Source organism: Phoenix dactylifera, chromosome 11, assembly GCF_009389715.1.
Source record: "Phoenix dactylifera cultivar Barhee BC4 chromosome 11, palm_55x_up_171113_PBpolish2nd_filt_p, whole genome shotgun sequence".
NCBI lineage: Eukaryota > Viridiplantae > Streptophyta > Magnoliopsida > Arecales > Arecaceae > Phoenix > Phoenix dactylifera.
The window spans coordinates 14,718,137-14,726,998 of NC_052402.1; positions in this window are offsets into that span (position 1 = coordinate 14,718,137).

Consider the following 8,862-nt stretch of genomic DNA (forward strand, 5'->3'; position numbering starts at 1 on the left):
CTATGTTGATTCCAAGGGATGGGCTCGTCTCGTGTTCCCACTTTTAGCACAACTCCCACATGCATTTCTTTCTTTTTCTAAAGAGTTGAACGTGTCTTATGGGTCGAAGAAAGGAAGCTGCCTAGGCACTCCGTGATGTGCTGTTTTTTTTTTTGACTTTTTTAAATGCTGGAGACCGCATCAAAACTGAGTTACTACCTTTTTGTCATAGAAATGGATGCTCATGGAAAAGGAACCCTTTGATGCTTGCACCTTGTATTTATGAAATAAAAAAGCAGCCATAGTTGATATTGATGAGATCCTTTTGCATTGTTAAACTATAATTTTGATCATCTAACCAGCATCTTTTATACATGAAATTTTTGGTTGAATTGGATCCATCACTGAGCTAGTTGATTCGTCCAACTATAAATACCAACACATACAACTATCTTTCTGCGTATTGGTTCGTGGTTGGACTAGTCCACTGGGTGCACCCAATCCTATCCAATATTTTATTCATCTTTCAAATCTCGGCATCAACTAAAATTCTAGTCGTAGTTTACCTAATTTTTTTTGAAAGTATATTGTATGCTGAATGTTATATGAGAAAATATTTGTCTATCGTTATCTATAGGATAGCAAAGTAGTCAAGCCAATTGAACAGAATTGCTTGCTATCATGCTAAGCCTTAATGTCCAGCAGACTCCTAGTTCGTTGCATTTTGTCCTCCTAGCAACATGAAAGGCATTATAGCCGTTAAGAAATTCACAAGGCAAAATTTTGTCTTTCGCTCAAAAAATTGTTGCTCCGCATATAAGCCAATAGTTTCTCGGAGAGCTGCGACAAAAGGAAGCACAGCCAGATCACGGTGAGGGTAGCATTTAGACCAGAGTCCCTAATATCTAAATTAATAATCTGTGACTTTACCAACTCAATAATTTGGAACCATCGAACGAAGCCAAAAATTTTATGTGACTGTCACAGAATTAAGTTGCATATTGGCGAAGTTCCAGTCAAAAAAGATTGGCCTCTTATTGTAGGATACCTTTTCTGCCCTCTCACCTATAATCTGTCCGTCGTATCCTCATTTTCTAACATTTTGCCCAGCAAATCTGGTGACCTATCCTCAAACGTGTGATCTACGAAGAAAAAGCCATATTGAGGACACATGAAAATTTTTTTCTCATCGAAATATTTTTTTCGAAACATGAGTTATGAAAATATGATGCTTAGAAAAATGATTTTGGCACATTTGGTTGATAATAGAAAAATGGCACATTCCAAAATGGTTTATATTTGGTTGAGCATCTATTTCGTTAGAAAAATTGTATGAAATACCTATTATACCTATAATAAAAAAAAATATCTATAAATTTTAATGGTATAGGATACTTTAGAAAAAAAAGGACTCTAATGCACTTTGATGCCCCAAGCATTAAAGCAGCAGTTATGATCTCCGCATTCTTAAGATCGTAGATTCCACAATCCGAGAATCTTTCACCATATCTCCAGGAGTAATGATGAGCTGAAGTTACAATTTCCATCCTGCTAACCATTGATGTCCAGTGTAATGTGTTAATTCCTCTCTCCTTGTACTCTTGGAAATATTGAAAGCAGCTATAGCTTTCAATTCACGAGATATTTATTTTCTCAAACTAGAGGTATGATCGGGTGCAACCAAACCAGCACCAGGGCAGAGGATCTCATCTGAATCTATTACCTTTTATCATCCATGTAGCTTCAGTTGAATTTCTAGTTCTGGGCATTAAGCATCATTTCATCTTTCTACTCTTATCAATACAGAAGCAAGTATAGTTGTCAGCAAAATATTGATACGACCTCTGAGTTACCACATAGGTATTCATTCAAGCAATTGTTTCAGCTTCTTTACTAGTAGACCCGTGTTGAGAAAACCTGCCTTTTATCTTGCTAAATCTCAGAATCAATTAAACTTCTAGGCATAATACAAATTACAATCTATATAAATGCAACTATTGTCAGTCACCAATTAACCAGTAGATCTTTCTGTTCAATAATAAGCTCATTTTTTTAAAGATCGCGTCATTTTTTTAAGTAGTGATGGGCTGAAGTGAGTTACTTTTCATCTTCTTTGACTCTGAGCATCAAATAGACATCTGGCCTTAGTACATTGTACCTCTGCAATGTTAAGATATCAAAGCATCTATAGTTATCATCAGTATATCATAAATATCTGTATATTGAATTATGTGTTAAATCATCTATCTATGCAACTTCTGACATATTTTAGGAGTTGTTACAGGTTGAAAGAAGCTGGCCTTTTATCTTGCTTTTCATCTTAGCTCAGTTTACCTTTATTGCCTTGAACATATAAAAGCAACTATAGTTCCATCATTACATCTTCTTTTTCAAAAACAAATTGCATTATTGAGTTATAAATTTGCTCGCCCAAGCAACTTTTTAATCTTCCTTATGAGTAATCTCTCTCTTGGCATCAAGCAAACTCCTAGTCATCTTTGTACCCCGAGCATTATGGTATGCGATACCATACTAAACCAGACGGTACAGAGCGTACTGTGCCGTAGCGGTTTGGTATTTATACACGATATGGAGGGGGTACTGATTCTCGGTACGCCGAACCGGCTCCGTACCATATTGTACCGATACAATGATAGAGTGGCACAAGTATAGAGCTCGGTACCGAAATGACATATCTTGGTTGCCAAGATATTGCCAATTACTAAGATCACTGCATGCTTTCTGTTTCAATAGAATATGCTTGGCAGCCACAACTGAAGGATAATGGATTATAGGCGGAGAACCCCGGAAATACAAAGAGCATTCAGTTAATCTAGGAAATGAAACACCCATTCAATCAGCAAAACCATAGTAGACAGTTGAGGTAAGCTATCCAAAAAAAAAAAGCATTAGCAGCAGCAAGCCCTAGCTATTGGAATCAGCTCTAGATGACTTGATCCCTTTAGATCTAGCTTGTGTCAAAACATATGCCTCATTCTGACCCATAACCCACTACTTTCCGTTATAACACCAGAACAACCGCCATTATTTCAGATATTATTTTAATATTAAAAATTTGAAAAGTTATTTTTGAGATCAATAATGATCATTATGACCATTATAATCGCTATAACGATCAATAACGGTTCTAGGAGGGAACCGTTATTAACCGGATAATGCATTATTTGAGACCTTGTCAATAAGACAACTCTCACAATTGAGAGAAGTCCAAGCAGGTAGGGGTTTCTTCTAAAAGAATTTTTGACATGACAAGATTGACTATAACATGTAATTTAGCTCCAACAATATGCAGATCTGACTCAATCTTGAACCAAATTTCAGACCCAACCCTGACCTACATTCACACCTCAGTTGACTATGTGTCTTGACCTCCGAAGACCCAAACTCCAGCCAGCTTGGATATGAAGGATTGGATTGAATTCTGAGTCTAACCTCTTAAGCTTAGATGCAAGCTAAAATTAGATCCATCTTCACTCTAATGGTGATATGATGGATCGGATCAGGGTCTAAGCTGATACCAAAAATGGATTTAGACCGGACGCAGGTCAGGCTGAAACCAGAACTGATGCAGCCTACTTGCAGCCAACTCTCTAAACCCAGGTGCAATCTTAGAAATTTAGTGTGATTTGCAACCAAATCTCAATGCTTTCTGCCTCCACTAATTGCCAGAAATTATATCTTCAAACACGACCATTTATCTCCACAAGAACCTTATCTCCATATATCGTTCTGAAGAATTGTCCATGACCATTTGAACAACCTGTTGCCCTTCTGAATGTTTTTCTACTCAGCAAAAAGCAAAAAAACAAAAAAAACTCGACCACTTGTTCAATGACATTCTGTTGTGGACCTCACAGAGATGTGGAAATTACCTTCTTCGCATATAACTACAGCATTGCTGAAAGGAATAAACTCTGCATACAACTAGGCTTTGAAAAGAACTAGAGGCAATTGTGATTTCCCCGCAAAGGCTATTAAGACCAAGCAAGCCTGGAGACATACTTAAGTTGAGGGGCCCCTAAAAAAACCATATCAAGGAATAATATTATGTCCTACTAGACCTTTCTAATTACAAGATTAAATGAGTCCAATATAGGGTTATCAAATAAACAAATTGTTCATTAGCAGCTCATTCAACTCAAAATAAGAAAGCTCCAGACCAGAAGCTGCATAAGTATAGGTCAAAAAAACACATGGTAACAAGCAATGGGTTCAATCTACTATCATTCAACCAGCAGTAACAATGAACATCTGGCGTTATCTTTTTTCATGAAAAACTAATGTTGGTTATCTCAAAGTACTACCGTGACACATAAATTCTGTATGGTTCAACAGAAATAAGTCATTCTACAAAATACTTACGCAACCGAGCATGTTCAAATTCTTCCATTTGTTTCTAGAAAGGTCAACATCAAATCCACCACTACCACAACTACAATCCAAGCCTTTCCCATAGAGAAGTGCAGGTCATGGAAAACAAGTTTGAATTGAATACCTCCAAAGAGATTGGGCAAATCTCCAGTGTTCTTCTGTTAGTCAAACTTAAGGAAAATAAATTTTTCTATAGAAAGGTGTCAACCAGTTGGAATGGGGAGGAGTGGAAGAGAGCAAAGTAAGCAAAACAAGGTGGGCTCAAATTATCGAATTATGTACTTCAGCACTCTCTATGGATGAATCCAATCCCTAGAAAAATTTATCACCACAGATTTGAGAGCATGCTCTAGAAAACTCATAAGGAATGGTGTGTGGGTTAAGAGAGCTCGAATGGCATTATAACATGGTTTATGGTGGTTCAGTTATTTCTCCATGGGTGGTTTATAAAGATCAATGGTTGCTCACTTCAATATTGACTAATCTAAAAATTAGTTTCCACAACAAAAAAAAAAACAGAAACGACACTTTTCACTTTGCTTCCCTTTCCATGTACTGCTCACTTCTCTTCAATTGGTTTTGCTCACAGGACTAGTCAAACAACTAGTGTCGCAAAAAATCAAATATGAATACCTTAAAACCAAAGACTTAGCCTAACAACACAAAGGACCCTCCTTATCCCTTGCCGGGCAGCTCCCAGCTCTTCCAAAATAACACTGTGATGACAATGATATTTAAATAACATGGCATGAAACAGCACAATGCTAAAACAGATTGGCAGCCATTAGATATCTAAATAACACGACATAAGGAAACTGAGGCCCAATGTCAACAATTAAAAACACCCAGTGAATAGCGGTCAGTCCCGTGGTTGTTACAGGTATATCATCAGCAACATTCATCTTAGTGTGTCAGAGTCTTGCATATCCATCTTAGTGCCTTAATCAGCACAACAAAATAAGCGACATTCAACAGTAGATGTCAACCGATTTCTTATCTTTGAATGAACAAACCAACTTCGAAACTGCTCCTCAAGAAAATAATCTTCCGAGTCAAGACAGTAGTTTGGAAAGATTAAGAGGGAAGCTAGAAAGATGGGGAAAAACACCATGCACACCACACTTGATGGAAACCAGTTAAAAATGGATACCATGCAGATTATCACCCTGCATTTGCAACATTTTGATGAGCACTCAATTACAGAACAACTTGTTTTAAAGAATCTCTCTCCTACTAGATAACAAACAGGGATTGGTTGCTGCAGAGGATTGCAGGAAAATGACCAAATATGTGACTGATTGACTTTTCTTGCTACAAAAATATAAAAGAGATCGAGACTTTAACAAATTTTCTGCCAGAAAACAAAATATACAGAATCAATCCTTTAAACTGTATGAACTATTAAGACCCATCCTCTCTCAAGTCATAATCAATTTATGTCTATATCCCAACCTATCCAGGAATCCTATACTCTTATCACAAAGAGATCTAACGACAGATTTGAAGTGATGCAGGGAAAATACTTGAGCCGAAAAGAAGAAAAAAAGGCTATCTTATAAGAATAAAAGAGGAAAGCTAGCAGCATGCCACCACTTAAACTATGCATTTGCACTATCTTTCAAGTGAGAAATGGGGAAGGAAAAACAATAACTGTAGTACCATAACTTAAATCCTCCCTTAAACCAAACAAATCACCATGGCTTATACATGATCCTACCATCTTGACCATCACAAGAAGAAAGACCCTTAACCCTCTAAATGATCCGACAAATATATGTAAATCATTACAGAAATCAGACTAGGTTTCTTCTCTATTTATCCTATCTTTCTATTTGTGCATAAGCAATTGCACTCCAATCGGATTAAGTTTATAAACCTTCAAACATTTATATTATGTCCGCTAAAACCATTTCCAAGATCGTGTTGAGTACATTATTGTCTTTGTGGTTATATTCTATTAACAAGACACATTTTTAAAAAGCATTTTCAAGATGACAATTTTTCAACCCAAGAGCCTTTCACATTGCACCAAGAAAGAGCATGTAGCGACTAATAATAGCAAGAAGTAATAATGAAATGGCATATGAATGGACAAGATATAGTCTTTCTATGAAGTCCTTTCTCTATTGGCCTTGTGCCAGGCATAGGCTGACTGGGTTTTGCTAAGTTTTCATAATGATGTTTACTTCAGTCATCAGCAATCAGCACTTTCTGGGCAGGGCAATCCTCTCTTCCCTTATTCTGGATCATTCTTGATGAAGAAGCCCTACCTGCATACCACACAACCACAAGAGCAAGACCCTCACAAGAAGTATCAGCCAAGGAATGGTGAACCATCACAGACCAATTACCAGCAGATGATGTTTGTTGTGATGAAGGAAAATTATGCTCCAAGTAATCCCCTTGTCTTAATTAGACAGTAAGATAATGCTTTGGACCAGAAAATCAACCTAGGCAAATCAGCACTTTTGCCTCAAAAGGTACCTAGACAACTTTATTATAGGACCATGACCAGCAGTCCTTGTTCCAACTATTTGCTTTTGGCCTTATAAATCTTGATTCAACAATTATTCCTATTTAGAGCAACCTCTGATATCAATGTTGGTAATCTGAAGGCAAAAAAAGCCCGCATGAATTGTGTTGTCAGAAGGGCATCTAAACGTACAAAGCATGCTCAGATGGCTAAATCATCCTACTTAAATATAAAGCACAAAGCAAACAAATTGGATATCTTTCAAAGCTCCATTATTCCTTTCCCCAAATCCAAGTCACCACCATCCAAGTGCCACTAGTTAGAGAAATAACCACATGAAGAATCATCATCAAATCGGCATGGACATAGATGTCATTAAAATATTTAGAGCCTAAATACAACCAAGCATTCTAAAAATCAAAATGTATGCAACCAATAGAACCAATAGAAGAATGTTTTCAAAGCAATAGTACCTTGAATTTATTAGAGATCATTCTCCCATTTTAAGAACCACTTAGCAACAAGAGGTGAAGAGAATGGATAGGTTTACTGAAAGCCATGCAAGGAAGTTGAGATATTGCCAAATGGAGACTAGACATGGAGTAAGAGAACGGAGCAAATGAATCTCCCAGTGATACAAAGCAGAAGTGGACAAAACACGAAGAATAGAACAAATCAACCTAAAGAATAATGGAAAATAAAATCCAAGGCTCTAAAGAATGATATGGCCGCTACACCAAACCACTTGCATATTGAAGAGTATGCATGTCATCATAACTATCAACTACAATTTCAACCATATGATATTAACTTAATGGATTTTTCTTTACCCCAATTCTCATAATGGCTCATCCTCTAAATAGCCAAGTTTTCAAAATTTTTTATCATAGTTCCAATTAATTGATGCCTGGATTGGAGCCTAAACCATCGCCTATATTGAGAATATATTAAGCTTTGATTGCTCATCCAGATTCAAGCATGGGTCACAAAGTACAGAGTCATAACAAAATAGGGGAAAATACCATCAATTTCTTTTGATGACAAGAAGTATCTAATTGCACAGTTATTTAATATAATTAGCACCGGCTAATTTTTAAACCATAAACTACTATTTAAAGAAATACCTAAACTTTTAAAAGAAACAAGCAGATTTTGAAAACTCTTTTTCTAGGTCAATCGATCTACACCACAATTAGTAACAGCTGATTTATTTTCGCTGAACCTAAATGAAAAGTCATCTTTGTATTCCAACCTTTAGATTTGTCTTCCTCAGCCTCTCTCCTATGTAAAAGGATGGAAGTTTCAGCTAGAGCCGAGCTGAAACAGAAAACCAAAACTTAAGTGTTTGACATTGTCACTCTAGGCTTTTAAGTAGGGCCATGATTGGGTTGCAGTACCAACAATGACTGGAGCCCATAAAATGGGCTAGTGAAGTCGCACAATTGGATCAACAACAGCTTGTAGAATTCTTGGGGTAAACATTCTACATCCATTATTTTGTAATTATTTTTCATATGCATAAGCATTCAATTATGTAGGGTGTTACAAAAGATCTTAAATACAAGTAATTCACCAGATTATAATCCTGATCTTTAAACTAAACTTATTAAAAACGAATTAAATTTAACACTTCTAAAAGATGCTTCTGACAAGTAACCTTGAATTACATATCACATGCTTTAACACTCCATATCGATGCTTCCCTAGAAAGCCACACTTCCATTATGCAAGATTAGATCTTCCACTTCTCTTTTTAGACTATGTGACAAAAGTCCAAGCACTATACATATTGCAGATGGATAATACATGATATCTTTGTAGTAACATCTAATCTGCATTTTAAAATACCACATTTGATGTTTAGTCCGAATTCTACTTCATTTTGAATCATTGCCGACAGTATTTGAAAATTTTCTCGTAACTGTATTCACTGTAACTAATGAATTGTTAATCTACAAGAGAAATAACCATAAGTTGGGGCAAACTCGTCGGTTTTCTAGAGAAGCAGCAGATGAAAC